Genomic DNA, 20,381 nt, shown 5'->3' on the forward strand with positions numbered 1-20,381 from the left:
GTAAACCCCTTTTTAATAAATTATTGCCTTCAGTTCTTTTGATATATTTTCAGTAATATATCTAAAGAAAGAAAAGCCAAAACAAAGGGAAAGCAGAAACAGTGGCAGATCACAAGGCAATGATAATAATTCATCCTTCTCTGAAGGAGTACAGTTAAATCACTGGCAAGAAAAGAGACTGGACTGTCTCTTACTAGCACAGTTTGGGATTTTTCCTAGATCACACATACTTGGAAGGAAGTAAATGGGTCTTTTACATTTGTTCTCTAGTATTTCTAACTGTTCAAGAATCAACAAGGCCTGTCTTTATACAAGACATTTAAAAATAGTGTTTTCACTGTACAGCAAACCCAAATGTCATGTTAGTACTACAAGCATAATTTCAGAAGTAAATAGGTAACTACTTCTTAGGCAAATACAAGGAATACTGTGACCTCTGGCACTGATGGATGACTCATTGACTGATGCACTGATGTCACATGTCAGTGGTTTTTTGTGAGCAATGGCTCCAGTCTGTATTCTTGACTCAAGTAAAATCTCACATTTTCCAAAGGTCTCTAGAGATTTTAGGCTGAGATTCAAAAATACAATTAGATGTCCAGTTCCCCTTGGTTTCAGTAAAGTACAGAGAAGATTAGATGCCTAGATGTTATACGTAAAAAAGATTTGGACTCCTAGCTGTTCCAAGACTGATCATTGGGATGCAGGAGAGGAATCCAGGAGTTCAAGGATCAAACCCACTATCAATCACAGTTATGGAAATAATTTTAACTCTGTAAGAAAATTTATAAGACATAATTGCTCTTCATTTAATTGTAATTGCTTTAAATAATCCTCACATTGCAACACACTTACATTATAGAACATTACAGAGGCATACAAGCAGCAGCACTACCAAAATTTATTTAGAGTTCAGAGACACTCAAGATTCTGTAGCGTGAGTCAAAATGTAAAGGGTGACCAGGAGAGCCTCCACATTTTCTGCCTTTCCCACACCACTCTGTCCTACTTAAGTGTCATTAAAAATACAAGACAGTGGATGTACTACTATTCTCAAAACTTTGGTATACTTTTAAGTATTTCCTGAATCAGATCAATAAAGATGCCTTCTCCAAGATGGGGTCCACTTAAGGAAGCAGCACTCAACACAGAAAGTATTTATAATCATCTGTTTAACATCACATGTATTTTTAAAGTATTTTTCTGAACTGGAGCCTGAGCATTCAGAACTGCATGCCCAGTCTGTGAGCACTCACGGCCTGTGGTGAGAGGCTGAAGAACCTATAAGAGCCTTGTCAACTCACAGAAGTTTTTGCTCTTTCTTATGACAATGATGCAGGACCTTTGAGCTCATCCTTTATAAAACTAATGAGAGGAGGAGAGAATACACTTGTGATCATTAGATTTCCAGTTGAAGTAAAATGAGAAAGACAGCTAGAGAAGCAGAATGAGGGAACACGAGGAGAACACGTGGAAAACATGTGTTCAGCATCTCTCTTTTAGCCTGGCCCTCTGGCCTTTCCAAGCTAGAAAAACAACATTATGAAGCAGTGTCAGGAGCATGAAAGGAGAGAAGGGAGGGCAATAGACCAGGTGAGAGAGGGGTGAATGTGGAGGAGGAAGAATGGCTAATAGCTTTGGGAAGTGGAGGAGGGGGATGACAGAGAAGGACTTCACCAGGGTAACGGGATGAGTGTGACTTTTGTGACCAAAAGTCACAACGCGAGGCTGTGGTGAAGAGTCCTCCTTGACCTGTGTCAAAGAGCCTGTGCTTTGATGACAGCCTGGGAGACTTAAGCACAGACAGGATGTCCTGGGAGAGGGCTGCAAGAACCACGATAGTCCATTGCAGTAAATAGCTCTTATGGCACACCGGTCATCGAAAGGCAGTTATCCTTCATGGGCACGACAGAACAAACACACATCCAGTACATTAGCAAGGGGGTTACTGATCTCACTAGCCATCCTGACTCTAGCAGGGTCCCTCAGATATATTGTGTGTGGTACAAATGTATGTCAAAGGCCTTACATATGGTTGGTTTATACTGAAAGTTTTAGAAGTACATACTGTTTACTCAAGGAACTGGATTAACTTCTGCAGAGCTATTCTGGTCCACCTGTAAATACACAGACTAAAGGGCTGTATGAAATGTAGTTACTGTGTATTAGCAAGTGGCAATTTTTAAAACCTGGATATCTCGTGTTATGAATGCTGGAGGTTTGTTTTGGTTTCTAAACACCAAAAATGACAGGATGAGGCTATACAACTACTGGATACCAATATTTTTTCCCCCAGTTCAAAGCTGTTTTTTATCCCCTAGTCCCCTAGGGCTAAAAAAGTTGTGTGTTAAACTTGCAGTATAAACTGCTGCTGGGAATTACCCTCGTCCTGATGCCCTTGCTTAGATGAATAGCAAGGTCTGTATGGTGATTGACCAAGACGGTGAGAGGGGAGAGGACTGTGGTGTTCCCAGCCCGGCTCACACAGGAGCCTCAAAGACTCCAGCCCAAGCACATCTACAGCTTCCTTAGTTGCTGAGAGTGACACTTATGGCATCCTAAGAACTACGTGGAGCATGGTCACACCTAGTCTGAGGACGGCCTTCATGCTGAACCTGGGGCTCTGCTCTTCGATTCACCATCCACACAGACAGTAAATTGTACCTTTAGGTTGCCTCAGGCACCCCTAGAAGGACAGTCTAAACTTACCCAAAAAGTTGGCTCAGAATAACTGAATCAGCCATTATCTCTGTTCTCTAAACTGATGACTTTGACAGAAAGCAAGAGGATTTTGTGGTAAAAGGGGCAAAAAAAAGCAGGGAGGTGGGGGGATGGGGCCAGAATGTGTTTGCAGCTGCTGGCCATCAAATTTCAATTCAATCAACATGACTGAGTTCCAGCTCCTGGGAAAGAGAGCTTTTGATGACATATTGACATAGCCTGAACTACAGTGGTCCAAGTGGCAGTGCTATAATTATAAGGATTATATGTAATACTGCACTTAAAAATGAAGGTCTGAAACACTGTGACACTCTCTCTCTCCCTAAAAGCTGGCCAAAATATGTCCTAGGAACCATTATGGTAATACACAAAGTTGGTAGGAAAAAAGAAACGTCAGAACTCAAATCATCATGAAAGGGAATCATATGGCTGGCAGCTCAGGTCTGCTGGGAGATGAGCAGTAAGAAGGAATAATGAGTGTGAAAGGAAGGGCAATTGGATTTTCAGGATATATGGAAAGTAGTTTTTAAAAGTACAGAATTAACTGGTTTAAGGAAATAAGTCAACTGATAATTAATAAACTACTTACTTCTGAATTTGGATTCTTTTTGCAGCATGTTGTGGACTTCAGCCAGGCTGAGGCCTGTTTGTTGAACAAAGACCAAACCCTGCAAATATTTCTAGACTTGCTTAATTCGACACATCTTGATTTCAGTGTGATTACCCATGTGTGCACAATTAAGCACATGCATAACTGTTTCCGGGAACTGGGCCATAGAGGTAAGCAGCCGCATGTTGAAGACCAAGTGTATGTAGCTTGGAAGGATGTTGAACCAAAAGCTTTCAGAGAAGCAGAGAGAATGCATTTCTTTGGAAAACAAAATAACTGACTATAAACTAGCATAATGACCAAAAATAAAAAGCTTGATCCTGCATTAGGCTGATGTTCCACAGTGCCACGTCCACAGAATTTCCCATAAGCGTTTTCTGGAGGGGCAAATCAGATCAGAATCGAGACTAAAAAACTCAGGTGTTGAGATGCCATAGCAATGAGGGAAAGGGGGGAAAAAAAGGAAAAAAAAGGAGGGGAGAGAAAAAGGAAAAAAAGAGGAGGGGAGAGGAAAAGGCCATGGGGAGAGAAAAAGGAGGAAGGGGAAGGGGAAGGGGAAGGGGAAGGGGAAGGGGAAGGGGAAGGGGAAGGGGAAGGGGAAGGGGAAGGGGAAGGGGAAGGGGAAGGGAAGGGAAGGGAAGGGAAGGGAAGGGAAGGGAAGGGAAGGGAAGGGAAGGGAAGGGAAGGGAAGGGAAGGGAAGGGAAGGGAAGGGAAGGGAAGGGATGTGGCACTAAACCTGCATTATATGGGAAAACTGTTGTTTAAACATGTCTCAAAATGGCTTTTTGTGGTCTCTTTGCAAACACATGCTTCTTCTTCCCAAGACCCCCCACGGTAGTGTTATCTCAGGAATGTCCTGAGAAGATGTCCTAAGGTGTTCTCATTGGACCTTGTTAACCCCTTCCTGTGATTGGGTGTTCCTGTAAGGCCCTTGAGACTTCTAATTGGTTACTCTGTGATTCCTCCTAACCCTATAAATGTAACATCCCCAACAATAAACTCTCTCTTGCCTCCTCTCCACACCCCGTGTGCTGTCTCCGTGCCTGCCATGGGACCACGTGCGTGGGGGGAGGGGAGAGCACCTCTCCCCTCCAGGCTCAGGGCCTGAAGAAACCCCTGACGCTGGAGTTCCCTTTCCCTATCCTTCAAGACGTCGGAATGGTTCCTCAGATGGAAATGGAACTAGAACTGGCCCGCCCCACGCCACGGGGGGAAAGGGATCCAGAAAGGGAAGGGAAGGGAAGGGAAGAAGTTGGAGTGTCGGGAGATGGTTTCTAAAGCAACAGAACCCTAAATAAATGGTCTGATTTTCCAAAGTGAAAAACGTAAACTGAACAGCCCAAGCAGCATTTTTGCCAACTGTCACTGGGGTGGCATTTCTAAAATCTGGTGGAATGACTCATCCCAGAACAACAACTGTTGCCAACAAGGTCTTTCCTCCAGGTCTAGTTATTTGAATGAGAGAGATGTAAAAACAAAATAAACAGAAAAATCAGAGACAGGTTCTTCTCTTGGGGTTCAACTCTGAAGCTTCCTGAGAAGTCACCCACTCTCCAAGATGCCTCCCCAACCCACTGAATAGGAATTCAGGTGGTCCTCTGGGCCAAGGAAGGGAACAGCCCTTCTGGAGTAAGCTCCCTGTTCATTAAACCAAATTCTTCCTTCTGCACCTAGTTACCAGCTCTCACACCATGGATATTGCAGGATGCATCCTCCTGAGCCATTCTGCCCTCCATAGCAGCAAGCATTACTAGGGGAAGCATGACCCTGCCGACAGGTAGCACAGTCCTCGAATGGTTTGAGACAGACACCCTTATATTCAGGGGGAGCACACTTAGTCCAAAGACTACACTGTTGTGCAGTAATTAAACACAGCCCCATTAGCACAAATAACAATCCTTCTTTGGCTAGTACAAAATGCAACAATTTCAAAGACACTTTCTGAAGCAGTGTTGTTTTGCTGAATAATTTATGTCCCTGAGTCCTCCAAAAATGAGCAGCATACACTTCAATCCTGCAATAGCTATTCAGTGGAGACAGTGCACATTATGTTCAGTAAGCTCATTGCTTAAACACTGTTGCCATGACTATAAGAAAATGATTTTACTATTGTTTACGAGAGACTCTCAATAAGTCATTACTACAGTAGTCAGAGTTTCGCCTCAAGTCAAAATTTTTGGGAAGAAAAGAAAAATCTCACAGGTGAATTATCTTGATCTTTGTGATCAAGATAATTCACTAAAAGACTTCAAAACTGAATACATCGTACAGTGAGGAATGAAAATAAATAAGAATTACCACTGTCTCAGGACTATTAACTATCTGGTTTTCTGACTGTTTCATTGGCAAATTCCATGGAGAAGAAAAGCCCTGAACTAAATACCTGTTGTAACTCATTTTCAAGGAAGATGTAATTTATAGGGCAAGCACCAATATAGGAGTTCAACTGTGATAAGTAATGCTGTAAAAACAAACCGCTTTGTACACAATGTAAGGGGAAAAAAGACTTTAAAAATCTGACTTAGAAGAAACATTTGGGATTTTGAAATATGGCTTTTCAGTGTCATGCAATGAAATCGATACCTAGAGCACTTAGTTCTGAATTCTCTAGTGCATGTACATGTACAAGAGTCCAGTACATAACTTCTTGATCTCGATAATGTGCTGATGATCAATAGTTTCCAAAACTAAAAAGTAACTCTGAAGCTGTTGGAAAGTCATCCTCACATTTCCTATGGACAGTAACAGGCCACAGAACACAAAGCAAAGAGATGATTAATGGAGTGCTGGACTAGGAGTCAGGAAATCTGGGCTCCATTCCCAGCTCTGCCACTGACCTGCTGTTTGACCTTGGGCATGACACTTGACCTTTCTGTGCTTCTGTTCCTCCTTCCATTCTTTGTCTATCTTGTCTCTTGAGGCCCTAAGCTATACAGGGAAGGGCACAATTCTCACTGGATGTTTGTATAAAATCTACTCAAGGGAGGTGGCTGCAGAGCTCTGTAATAAAGCCAGGGTACCACAGGGATGACTCTTGCACAATAGCATGTTTTGTTTCAAAACAGAATAGCTATAATGAAGCTTCTTGGTCTTTCATCTGCTAGTCCAGGATCTTACCGGGTCTTTCAGCCAGCTTCAGGCTCAGGCAGCAGGTAAGTGTTTGCAAGATCTGCATCCTCACTTGTCAGAAGCATATTCACATAAATTCCTAATTGGTACTAATTTCTCTGCACCTTGATTCAGCTGTGTTTGCAAAAGCATCAGAATTATAACTGAGTGACACAGATAAAAGTAGCTACAGGAGCCATTTGTGAACAAAAGGAATTTCTTCAGGGAAATGCCAAAACCTGTATGTGAAACCACAGGTATGAGGTATTTTCGAATTAAAACTAAAATAAATTATATTTTTTCAGTAAGCATGTTGGAATTTTGTGTAAATTATTCAATTAAGAAATATTTTGTTTCTCCCACCCTGATCCGTAAATGTGAACTATCCTTCATTACTACCAGATGGGAGGCAACACATGCAGAACAAGGTAGCTCCCACCTGCTAGCACTGGGGTGCACATGCAGCCTCACAGAGAGCTGATCAATGCTGTATAAGATCTCAGTTCCAGTCGTACTTTGCTCCAGCATCAAGTGCATGAAACTTGGACACAGACAACTTAATTGGGAGACTAATTTGAGTACAAACTGATGCAGGATCAGAAGCAAGTAAAGCAAGAAAGACTCATTCAGGTTTGTATTTCCAGTACTTATATCTGTGGGTCAAAGGCTGAAAACGTGATTTGAATGCACCTCAAAGGCTTTGCCAAAGCAAACATTCAAAACTCCTGTCTTAGGCTCCATCAATAATGAATTTGGCTTCTGAGCAGCCATAAAACTTACCCTCAGATCTCAATGCACTTTACAAAGATGATAAATAGTATCTTTCATAAAGGAAACCAAGGTTTATGGAAGTGAAATAATAGGAGTAATCTGTTGAATAGATCCTAGAGTAAGAGTAGAAACACTGACTTTTTAGTTTACAGCATGCTCACCTAAAAACTGTTGTTTGAGGGTTGCAGGTATTTTGTTTTAGGTATTGGTGTTGGCACAGTACAATTATGGACTGATTAACTGCATCTAATAATACTTTGTAAGAACCTGACAAGGTATAACAAATTCACAAGTTGGCTCTCAAGTGTCTATGGGAAGCTTTCCAATGGAAATCTGGGACATAAATAGTTTATGCTTTTATTTAAAAGAAAAAAAGAAAAAAAAAACCAGAAAAAAAATCTATCTCTTAATACTATTAAGTTGAAAATGTGCTCCAAATCTCATTCAGCACCAACTCCTCTTCTGCAGCCAGAACCACTGCTTTTTTTCACTGCTCAAAGCTGTTCCAAACTGGAGCAGCATGATATGGGTAAGACCCTTTTCAAGTTTACAGATACTAATTATTTAGATTCACGGCAAACACAGACCTATCATGAATCTCATCAGCCTCATACTACTGCTGCTGAGAGTACCACCACTGGGAAGACATCCAAGGGAACGCTGACATGCGGACACTGGAGAGAGGTCAAAGACCTTGTTCCTCTTCTCTTCAGAGCAGCCAGGTGCCTAAAGCTGTTCTAGGCACCATGAGCTGATTGTGTGCCCTCTAAAGTGTTGTATAGAGGTTGCTTTAATCACCTCCCTGAACTCCATAGATGTGATGGTATCAGGTCATTATCATGTAGAATTGAGCCTTCTGCAGAAACCAAGGTCCCATGTGCTAGTGAGACAGTGCCACCTGAAGAGCTTAAGCATAGAAGGAAAATAGTGGCACAGCAGGGGACATGTGCAAGGTCACAGAGACACTTTCTGGCAGAGCTGACACTTCTATGTCAGTGCTTTGTTATCTGAAGCAGCTTGCCAGCATAGGAAGCAGCTTGCCAGCAATATGAATGGAGCAGTGGAGATACTACCCTTCCCAAAGTCGTCAAAAGGACAGGGATGGAACACTTCTTTTCCACTAATGAGACATGGTTAAGTTTCAGTTTCATAAGCCAACAGACTTCATAAGAAAGGCAGACTACAAGCCCTGAAGACAGTATCTTGGTAGAAGGGATTGTTGACAGCAGTTAGGAAGAAGAATGGAGGCATGCTATGGCCTTTCTTAACTTGCTGACTAACCTAGCTGCGGGGGTTTTTTGGTTGCTGCAACTTAACTGAACCTCACATACACCTTCTGCAAGCAGTGTTCTTTGAAAGGGGAGAAGTACTAATAGTGATGCAAGTCAAAGTTTCTGCAAAACAGCTTCTCTAACTCAGACATGCCTTTCTAAGGTTCAGATTTCCCCACAGAGCAGCTAACATTTTTGCTGGAGTCATACTTCTCAGCACAGAACAAACAGAAGCAGTATATCACTTCCCTTTGTTGTGGTGCTACAGACGAGGGACTCTATTTGAGTACTGCAGGGGATGCAAGAACTCTATCAGAGAACATGCAGTAATAGCCAGGAAAGTTAAGTGCACGAGTTGGCCTTGGAGAGCATGTCAAGTCCAGGCAGAGACACTGTTCCTACGCTCACTACCTACAGCAAGTTTGGTGGTGGAAACAGTCTGTGAAACAGTTTCAGAATGGAGGAGACTTTCATTAGATGTATTCAAAGCTTAAGAAGCTTTAAATGGGGCAAGTGATTTGGTGGGAGTGCTAAGCCTGAAGAGGCTCCCACACTAGTGTAAATTTAACAAACTCACTTTCTGAACTTTTCATTAAATATAGCTTTTATGCAGCTTCCAAGGAGTCTTCTTAATTTTGGTTTAGAAAACATTCTCGTGGCTGAGGGGAACAAAGATTTTAAACGGTGCTCATGTCCATCCTAACCAAATTGCTCCCAGCAGGCCAGAGGGCCCATGACAGGAGATCAAAGTTTTCTACCCACAATGTGACATTCATTTTGCCTGACTTGGCTACATAAATTGGCTTTATCAGAACACAGCTTCACTGCTGCAGAAGCCCAAGTAGCAGACAGTGGTCCTTCACCTCACAAACAGAACATTTCATTGCTTTGGCACTAAACTTTGTCAGGCACAAGATCCCACTCTAGCTTTGCAGGATGGTTTGTGCTTTAATCCACCTGTACTCACCATACTGTAACGTCACTTCACCCCACATCTGGTCACTTTATACTGCTTGCTTCAGACCACTTCCAAAAGTTACATACATCCACAACCAGAAAATGAAAGTATTTCCGCAGGGTACCCTGGAAGCCAACTAGCAAACAAAGCAAAGAGCTTGGGAGATGGCTTAAGTGTAAACTCGGGCAAAGATACTAGAGCACAATCATTCCTTTTAAAATACTCAGGGACCTTTAATGCTAGCACATGAGGCCAAACCTCAGCAAGCACAGTGTGGATCATAAAAAAAAAAAAGTCCTAAGGAAATTAATTCAGGATCTCTGCATAAAATAACTGCCTAAATTGAGGTTTTACAAGTCAACCTTGGCTCTTGGTGCCAGTCAGGCAGCCCTGTTTTCCACTGAGATCCTCAGGGAACTGGAACAAACCCCTTGACTCTTCTAGATTTGTACAGCTCTTGGTAAGAATTTAGGGGAGCAGGAGCAATTAACACATTCCTCTCTTCCTTGGATACAACCCCCTTATAAGATTGTTTTCCCTTTTCTTTTTTTACCTGCTTGCAGACTACATCTGAGGAGCAGACCACTTTCACAGTCACTTTTCCAAGTAGAGAAAATATTAATATATTTCATTATTATTTTAAATTAATTGTTATAATGATAAATTCAGCACAACTTTGAGATGGGTGAAAGTAGAACAAGTCACCTGTGACTGATGACAAACATCCCTTACCACACTCACAGCCATCTGTGTGATGGCTGCGATGAAAGAACCTGACCTGAATAACACAGCAATGCCCAAGAGACAGAGTTCCCGGCTTGCGCAGAGCAAAATGAGCAGGGCTCAGCCTAAGTCAGAAGAACGATGGAATGAACTGGCTGACGGAGACTTGAAACTGCAGTGCAAGAACTTTCGTATTACCAGTTCAGTGCTTAAGGCACCGAGGAATGCCCTCCAGAGCTAACTGTTTATATGTAACATAAATAGTATAAACAGCTAAGTGCTGGAGGGCATATACATACATATAGATGTATGTATAAAAGAAAGACAGAATATTTTATCTGTTCCACTCTGCACCATGAAAAGTAACACCACCATGTAAATAAACAAATGTCAGCTCTTGGAAAATGCAGGGAGGCAGAAAGTACAAAAGCTTCCCTAGTCATGTCCTGAACAATAAATTTTTCCTTCACACACACTCACATCCACTGGTCCAGCTAAAAAATCAGATCCCCACTCTCCAATTAGAAAATGCTGCTGCCAAAGGTACTTTCTCAAAAATCAAAATAACACTGTCAAATTAAGCCCAAACCAAGTCCCGCTAAAAACTCTCTCTTCTGCCAGTTTTAAACTCTCCATTGGGAAAAGATAATTATCAAATAATAGTATCAACAATGTCAGATAATCACTTTAAGCTCTTTGATGTGTTCAAGTGTATGTTGCTTCAAATGTTACTGAGTGTCAAATATTTACTCTTGAGTCCAACTGTATAAATGACCCATCCAATGCCCCTAAAAATGGCAGGCACACATGTAACAAGAGCAGTGGAACCTGCAAAGCAAAAGAAACAACCCTGGGTTTTGCAAAGATTGTCCTGATAGCCAGAAGTCCCCAATGAGAGTTATAACTGCCTTTGCACTTATCTGTGTGGAGGTGTGGGGTTTTTTAAGTGGTGGACTTACAGCAAGGCAGGTGGAACTTTACATTCACCTTGGAGTCAGAAAGGTCTCACGTGCTCAGTGTGAGAACTCACACCAATGCTCCTGTCTTACGCTTCCTCGTGCCAGAGCTATACCTGCTGCAACTGAAGCTCAGAACTGCCCCTTGTTCTGGGACCCTGTGCACCTCAGATGTGCTTTAAGGAAAAAATCTGGAATTAGAGGAATAATGCATATAAGCTTCCACTGGATTTCCTCTTGGGAAACACCCCACAGAGGATGAATTCTGCTTAGAGATTGTTCTCTTGCCACCCATTTATAATGCACAGGACAGCAGGCTTAGTCTGCCTTGTCCTTCCTCTTCAAGTACCATTGGAATAACTGGCAGAGCAAATTCATTTTCCAGCTGTGGCTGGAGGAAAGGCAAGACCCTATTATTTCTTGGTCCATCCCTTCCCTCTGAGCTTTCAAGAAGAGGAGCACAATGCTATACTACCTGATATATGACCCTCGGCCACTTGAATTCATTCCACTTAGACACGTGCATTTTGCTTTTCCTTTTTAATATTTGCAACAATGTTCTAAAAAGCTCTTGGTAAGGGGAACGTGTATCTCCATGACACAAAGACGTGACTTTGAACTGATGCCTTTCTCAGTTTCTTAATTAGGCAGTCCTACCAGAGCAGCAAATGAGGAATGCCTATGTCAAGCACAGAGTGGGAGGATCAGCAATGTGCTGTGATACCATTACAACAATGCTGCTTCACGAGCCAGCATTTCTTCAGTGTCGGAACACGGTTCAGGGCCCCAAACATCATGCTCACTGAAGTCACATATCTTGTCAGCAGGATTACTGACCGCTAGCATGCAAAAACGATGGGGTCTTGGTCAGACCTTTCGCTTGTCAAGGACACGTATGTGTGGAGTTTTCTGGGACGTAATGCAACATGCAAGGTGGAGCGAGGGCTGTGCACAGCATCTCCAGCAAGGGGCAAGTTAACATTCATTAGTGGTATTTCAGAAACAAGGACAACCTCTCTGCACTTAGGACATGAAAATCTTTCAATATTTTCTTTGGAGTAATTTCATTTAGCATTTTCAAACAGCTGTCTTCAGCTATTTCATAATAATAGTAACAACTAGTAAAAAAAAATCTGAAAACAAAACAACAAAAAAAACCCCACATAGGCCTGTCCCCTGATTTCAGAAAGTGAATTTTTCTGGGACATACATTATTAGGCAAAAGTTGTTTTTTTTTTTCCCATAAGGCAAGTGCAAAGCATTACATTAATACACACTGGAAAAATAAGATAATGGCTTTCTTGATTGTGAGGAGGAATGTGGGAGATTTAATCTGAACACTGAGTCAGGTCGAAGCGCCTAAACTCCCCTTGGACACAATGTTATCGCATTTAACGCTTACATCATCACCCTCACCAATGATGCTGAGTAACGCAGCCCCAAAGGTCGATCCACGCACCGCAGCGAACTCCCGGGTAAGAAGGGAGAAACGACCACAAAGGTACCGTCTTAGCATACGTCGGGCACTAAGAAAGATAAGTTTGATGTCTGGAGCAGAGGGAGCGATCTATTTTCAGCTGTTCGAATAGGAGCCACGGGCCTATCAGGACGCAGTCACTCCTCTCAATGTTTCGCATGTGCGCCGAGAATTAGAGTTGGGAGGTAGCGCAGCGCAGCATACGCCTTCAAAAGCGTGGGGCACTGACTGCTCGTAATAAGTAATAGGAGACACGGCTTCGCCTCCTTGACATGTTCGGAGCAATTTCCAGTTGAAAAAGGTCAACATATCATTTACAAAGCGGCAGTGCCTGGAAAACTCTCGTAACTCTGCTCCGCGAAACACACTGGGTGACAATAACAACCCGAGCATCGCTGGTGAGGTCGGCATTCGGAGCTGACCCGCAGGGCTCTCGGCACTGACCACTGCCCCGGGCGGAGCCACTGTCCGAGTTCGAGGGGCACGCCCGCAAACTGAGTGAAAATAGGTGCCTGAACCTCTGACGAACGGGATGAAGGGGGGCAGGGGGGCAACTCTGAACTCGGGCGATACTTTAGCGCTACTTTTCACCCCTGCTCGGGGACACGCTGACAGCGCCGGCCGCCGGTGCCCTCCTCAGGGACGCAGCTGTCACCGCCTTGGCAGGGCGATGGCAGAGGCGCGCGACGCGTGATTTTAGGACCACAACACGATTTAAAAAACAAACAAAACCCAACCAAACAGAAAACACCCCAAGCAGTCTCAAAATCCCTTCGAGGCGCACACTCGCCCCCCGCTCGGCGCCGGGCAGACCTGCCCACCGCTCCTCGCACCCTCGATGCCGTGGCGGGAGTCCAGCGCCTGGCAGGGGCCACCCCAGGGTGCCCGAGACGCGGCGGGCCGAGCTGGGCTGCCCGCGCACACGGTGCCGGTGCGCGGCGCTGGCCCCGCACCGCGGGACGGTGCGGGCGGGGCAGGCGCCCCGAGGGAGCGAGCGAGCGAGCGGGGGTCCCCGGCACGGCGCCTCCCCGCCGGCAGCGGGCGCTGTGACTCACCGCCAGGAGCGCCGAGGCGCGCTGCTCCCCCGCCGGCTGCTCCCCGTTGATGCCGCCGTTGCCGAGGAGGTGCTGGTGGTAGTCCGGGGGCGCCGCGCCGGCGGCGGCGGCGGGGGCGGCGGCGGCGGCCGCCTTGGGGTGCTTGCCGGCCTTGCGGGCGCCCTGCCCCTGCTGCACGAGGTGCAGGAGCTGCAAGGTGCTCTCCCGCTCGCGGTCGGAGCTCTCAGCACGGCCCCGCTCGTAGCGCCCCTCGCAGCTGAGGTGGTGCTGGCGGCAGACGGCGATGCGGGCCCGCAGCCGCTCCACGATGGCGCTGTGCACCCGGGGCGCCGCCGGGCCCCCCCCCAGCAGCCCGGCCCCCAGCCCCGCGGCCTGGGGGGGAGCCGTGTCGCCCATCGCTGGCTGCCGGTCCTGGCCCTCCGGATGGGTCGGTCCTCACTGCCGCATGGAGGAGGGCGGGGGGGGGGGTGGGGGGGAGAGGCGGGGGCAGCGGCGGGAGCCCGAGCCCGGGGGCTGGCGGCGGGGCGGAGGGCGGTCAGCCCCGCGCCCCCAGCCCACCCCCGCCCGGCCCCCGGGCGGTGACGGCCCCGCGGGGGGTTGACAGATCGGGGGGCGGGGGGGGTCGCTAGGGCTGCGCCAGCATCGGTCGGCGGGAGGGGCGGGGGTCGGGGCCGGGCAGCCCCCGCCGAGGGGCGCCCAGGGAGGGGGTACGGAGGGGTCTCCGCCGGGAGAGAAGGGCGAAAAAAAAAATCAAATAAAGCGAGCCGCTGCTTCCAAAATGAATCCCTGGACGGAGGAGCTCTCCCTCGGGAATGAGTGAGACTTGGCAGGTTTATTGGGTTTATTTTATTTCGGGGGCGCGGGGGGGGTTATTCCTTGAAGTGGAAATTTAAGGCATTGCCGTGCTCGGCGGTGCGGAGAAACCCCCGGCGGACCGAAAATCTCGTAGGTTTGGTGGAGTGGGTTTGTTGGGGGGGGGGGTTCTTTCTTTTTCTTCTTTCTTTTCTTTTTTTTTTTTTTTTTTTTTTTTTTTTTTAAGTCTTTAGTAAATGTGCAAATAAAGAGCCGGGGAAGGAGGAGGAGGAGGCGGCTCGGGTTAGTTTAGTCTTTGTGCTTTCTCGTTTCTCTCGCCCGCTCGTTCCTGGCCACTCTCCGGCGTGTGACTGTGTCCGGCTGGCTGCCGCTAAACTGTAGTTCCTCTGAAAATCAGAGAGACGGATTCCCCGGTCCGGAACAATGTCAGTCAGTGGACTTCCAGACCACGCTTCGCCTTCGCTTAATCCAGCCACTGGGTAAATCCGTATTGCTTTCAGTGTTCATTTTACCCCTTAGTATTAAGCAGAAAGCTACGGACCCAGGCAAAGAGCTCCTCTCGCGTACTTTCCCTTATACTCCCAGATATTGAATAGTTTCAAGTACAGTTTCAAGAAAAGCACGGAGGAGGGAGGGGGGGAGGAAAGGGGAAGAGGGGGGGAAAAAAACCACCCAGCCCCTCTTCAGACAGTAATTACAAACGGAGAGTTGCACTTACAAACTTCCAGCATTTTGCCCCCAGAACAGTCCAGCGGCCACTTTTCCTTTGTGTTTTTGTATATTCCATGCCCGGCCCGGCGGGTGGAATGCCGGTGGGCTGTCGGCGCTGCCGGTGCTGGCGCTGCCCGTGGCCCCTCGGTGCGGCGCGGCGCGGAGCGGAGCGGGGCGCTGCGGGGGCGGGAGGCGGGTGTCACCGGCGGAGGGAGAGCGCGGCCGGGGACGCGGCGCCCGGGAGGCCGGGGCGAGGCACGGAGCCTCCCAGCGGCCGCCGAGGGGAGTCGGGCTGCCGCCGCTGCTCCCCGGGAGGTATGTGCATGGGAGGAAGCCGAGGAAATCCCCGCTCCCCTCTTCGCTCTATACCTGAGTGCCGAGCCGGGCGCGGAGCGGAGCGGCCGCCGAGAAGCGCAGCCTCCCGCGCTCCCCCTCTTCCCCCGGCGGCGAGACCTTCAGGCGAGTACGAGGGAGTTCTCAAATCAATCACGGCGCTGCGCTGCTCTGCCAGCTGGATTTCTCTGGAATAGACGGTAGAAAAACAAGCAGTGCCTTCTAGGGCGCTCGCATGCACGGGACGAGCGCAGGACACGAGGTCAGGCTCGGGATGTGGGAGCTCCGCGCGCTGACAGGAGCTTCTTGGGTGTCTAGGGCAAGTCACGTAGCGCCGGCACTCTGGTTCCTCCCCGGGAAAGCCGCAGCCTTGGTTCTTCTCTCGCCCGGCTCCTCTATTTAGAGCAGGGCAATTTTAGACTGAGAGATCTGGCCCATGGAACTGGCCTTGCTGCAACTGGCAGCCGTCAGGTTCTGCGTGTTGCTGTAGGTGAGCTGTGAAGGAGGATGCAGAAATAGCTGGGAGCTGGCCGCCTTTATTAAAGCAATATGCTGTTGTACTACCGTGGCTGCATTAGCCAAATTCCCAAATACCTCTGGGAATAAAAATGGCCCCCCAAGCATGCAGACACACATCCCTGATGGAAATCCTCTAAGGTTGTTTCGTACTAAGGTACAGCCCTTAGTACATGGATGCATCTTCTCATTCACTTCTGCAATGGGTCCAATCAGAAAAACACACAATTTCATCACAGCATACCGAGAGCATTAAGCTAAGGATGAGGAGTTGATGATAACCCTCTCAGGTGGTTTTATTGCCTTCCAAGGTCATGCAAATAAATACTTTGAAAGCTGATGATGAAATGACACATTCCTGGAAAATCCCCCAAACTATAAAAGATACACAGCATTGGACACACGGGAAATATGAAAGCCCCTGCTTTCATGACCCCCATCTCCTTCATGTTGCAACAAACATGAAGGTTTCCAGGATCTGGCTCAGTGAGCACCAGCCAGAGACCTCAGTATATTCAGACCCATGTTTGTCTCAGGAAAGGCTTTGAGTCTTTGCCAAGGGATGAGGTCTGGGGGAGCAGGCTTGGGGATGTGCTACCTTCAGCGGAAGGCATTATTGCTAACAGGAAAAAGACATTTTTTTGTTTGTTTGTTTAACCTTGAACAACTGAGGAAGAGTGGGTTATTATTTGATACATAACAGTTACTTACATCTGTTGAAAACAATGGGTTGGCACAGCTGGAAAATAAAATGAAATTTTAATGTTTGTAAAATAGTATACAATGTTACCTTTGCTTCAGGCCTCACTTAGGCTTTTATTTGTTCTTTACAGCTCAATGTTATTGCTCTGCTTAGGAGGGTCAGTCACAGAACACATGTGCAACAGTAACACACCAATCTCATGGAGAATAAACAGGGGTATTTTACATGACAGCTTGGCTGGGATTTTCAAAGTGGCTGTGGGAATATGAAATCCGTGGTGCTGCTCCGGAAGCTATCAAGGCAGCTGGATGAGTTCTCTCTTCCAAGATTTTGTAGAACTCAGTGACTGATCTTTCAAAACAAAGTTGTGTTTTTTTTTTTTTTTTCAACTTGAGAAGTTTAAGATTCACTTTTTGCCAAACAGCATCTCGTTCGGTCTGTGGTTTGATCTCCCTTTCGGGGTGAGAGGCAGCTGGCTGCGGGGCTGCACTGCGAGTCCCGCTCGCTCAATCCGCAGCAAATGCTGCCCCTGGTGTTTCACAGCAGGAAATACCCCAAAACCGTCCCTCGGCTTTCCATGTTTTGTCCAGAAGACCTTGGCGAATGCCACCATCCCTGGACACCACCATCAGTTTTGGATAGGTTGGTTGGCAATTTTCTTTAAAGCAAACTGTTCTTAACATGATCATAACATTCCTTGCGCTTTGTGTTACTAAACATGCACAGGATAAAACATTTAATGTAACAGGACCTGAACAATTAATTACTTTTTTTTTCCCTTCTGTTGACACTGATTTGTGACCTTTTTACATGATACTGTAATCTCACATGAGCTGTCATGCTTGAGCATTTTTTCTGTGTGAATTCCCTGTTACTGAAGCTCTGAGTTTCCCAAGCTGGCAGCCCCTTCCAGATCAGCAAAGCACTTATTTGTGCTGGGTTTACAGCCAGACATCCCATTGTGGTAATACCTTTACAAAAATGGAACAAAAAGATTGAGCTGAACCTATGTCACCTAAAATCTCAAGTGCATATCTTGTTCATCTGTGTTTAGAAATCATGTATCAAATTGCCTCAAAGTTGTATTAAATCCACAGGAACAGCTTAATATCAATCCTGAGGATGTTACAACTTTGGAGCTTAGAATTTTCAGCCTTTCTATTATTTGCTTTTCAGTGAGGATTCTCGGCCGTTTTGAAGGCCTACAGTTATACATACATGTATTTCTGAGGGTATTCCAAGCTAGGCAGGCCCCTATCATGCTGCTTACCTTGCAAATTGTTTAACTTTGAAGCAGAGTCTGACTGCACTCGAGTCAGTTTTCTTGTCCTTAAATTTTGGGCACAAGGTGCATGCAACTGCTACTCTGTTTAAACTGTAAGGTAAGCCATTTTGAACACACCGTTTTTGGTTTTTTATTTTTTTTTTTAAATAAGAATATACTCCCCAGAGCAATCTAAAGAAACTAGGTTTACAGGTTATTTAATAAACAACAGGGGAAAAAAACCCAAACAACCCCATGCCATCACTTACTACCTAGACAAATAACAAAATTCACATAAACTATTCGGGGAAGTGGAATCACTGAAGTGGTTATTATCAGGTTTTTTCAATATAATTTTGTAGATCAATACATTTGGTAGAATGTATTTCTTACATTCTTTTGTCTAATCTCTAAATGCAGATTAGAACTTGGCATTTCTTTCTTCTCAGAGCAAAATCAGAAAGTCAACTTTTTAAAGTCTCTTTTGTGTATGGTGGATATTTCTCTTGGAGTAGTATTGTATTTACATGTGTTTGTGTATCACATGTGTACACTAGCACACCCACTCTGTTTATCCAGACAGACTTACAGAAGGATAAAACCAGAAGTCTTTATTTATCCAAATAAAAGTAAACTAGAGGAGCTAAGCATGGGAATTGCCTGCAATTGCTTGAGGAACTGCTAAAAATAGCTGCTTTCTGGAAACAGGAGAAGCCTTCACTGTCGAAAAAGTAACAGTAACAGCTATCTACTATTAGCAAACTACTTTCTTTCCAAAACCTGAAGGACACAGGGACAAAAATCGCTTCTTGTCATACTTCACTGCGAGAACTGGACAGAATGTAGACTAAAAAGGGCCTTCTGTCCCAGAAGTACATCATGTTGGTAAGCCTGATCCTGTGCATAAATACCTTGTGTGAACTTCATCATTATCACCGTCTCCAGTTACAGAACTTAAACTAGAGCAGATTATCAAAACATTACAGGAACTAAAGTAATTTCCAAGTATGATCATTAATCACCCGCGCCAGGTCTAATCACATTCTGAGCTCTCTTCATTGTTCCATTAAGACAGGTACTTTATCTTAATTAGAGCTACTGCTTCAAAAATTAACACTAAAGACAATTTAAAATGTCCTATCGGAACAAACATTTTATTCTCTCACCTCCTAACTCCATTCAACTTCTCTGATGTGGAAAAAAAACCATGAAAGACTGGTCAGATTTCTGACTTCTCCCATCATTAGATATTTGCACAATTTTTTTCTGCTAGAAATACTCTTACTGAGTAATTCTATATATAGAAAGTCTCAGGGGGTAGAGTCCTCTTTGTGCTTCATGCTGTACAAGCACTAGCATTTACAGACTGACCTGGAAAATTTGATCTAAATTTTTACATGTTTACTCTTCTAAACAATATTTTCATTTCCTGTGGTGAAGACAAATGTAAACATGATGTAATGATACTTCACTTTTGCTGTCTTGCAGAAACACTTCAGATAAAACAACAGCCACAAAAACATTATCACTTCCTCCAATCTCAGTGAGGGGAATATCAGGGTTTAACAGAGACTATACACACAAACATCGTATATACACACAAATATCTTTTAACAGAGACTATACACACAAACCCTGCAAAATCAAATCAAATATCTGTTTCTTGCTGAAATAGAAATCAGTGATGGCAATTTGAGGCATTTTCTTAGTCCCACTGGTGATAGCACACAAGATTAGTAAACCTCCAGAAGCACTTTCTACCAAGAAACTTCAGCAGGATTCTTTTGGATCTCTGTTAGCAACAGAAAAACACTCTTCTGGGAAAAAAAAGTGCCTGCAGGCACAAGTAGTAGATAGCTTACACTTTTTAGGTGAATGGAGAGGAGGTGGGAAACAAGGTGTGGGATATTAAAAAATTGCTCACTGAACAATTTGGCCATTTTAATTTTCAATCAAAACGTATGTATTCTTGAAATACTACCTTTAATCACCAAGGCAGAATTTCCCAAACTTATTTCTTAATTTGGTAGCAAACAGTTTAAATGTAGCAAAATGAAGGAAAAGGAATAGAGAATTCCTTCAGCTTTGGTAACCAGGGAGACAGATATGAGACATACCAAATCTCAGAATTTTATATATCTAACTCACAGTTTTGGAAGAAGGTATGGAAAGAATATCTTCAACATAAGTTGAACAAATCTCAATCTGTATACTGAGAATTTTCATTTTGGTTTTGTAAATCTTGTATCTGTATGTGGAAAAAAGGAGAACTGATGTTATTAGCTCTCTCTAATAGCATATAAACCATTGCCTAGTTTCAACTCCTTAAAAAAGTAAAACCAGTTCATTTCTTACAATGAATGCTGGAAAAAGGGTAGTGAATGACAAAT

This window comes from Pipra filicauda, unplaced genomic scaffold (assembly GCF_003945595.2).
Source record: "Pipra filicauda isolate LSUMZ 115617 unplaced genomic scaffold, ASM394559v2 scaffold117_size3949168_pilon, whole genome shotgun sequence".
Taxonomy (NCBI): domain Eukaryota; kingdom Metazoa; phylum Chordata; class Aves; order Passeriformes; family Pipridae; genus Pipra; species Pipra filicauda.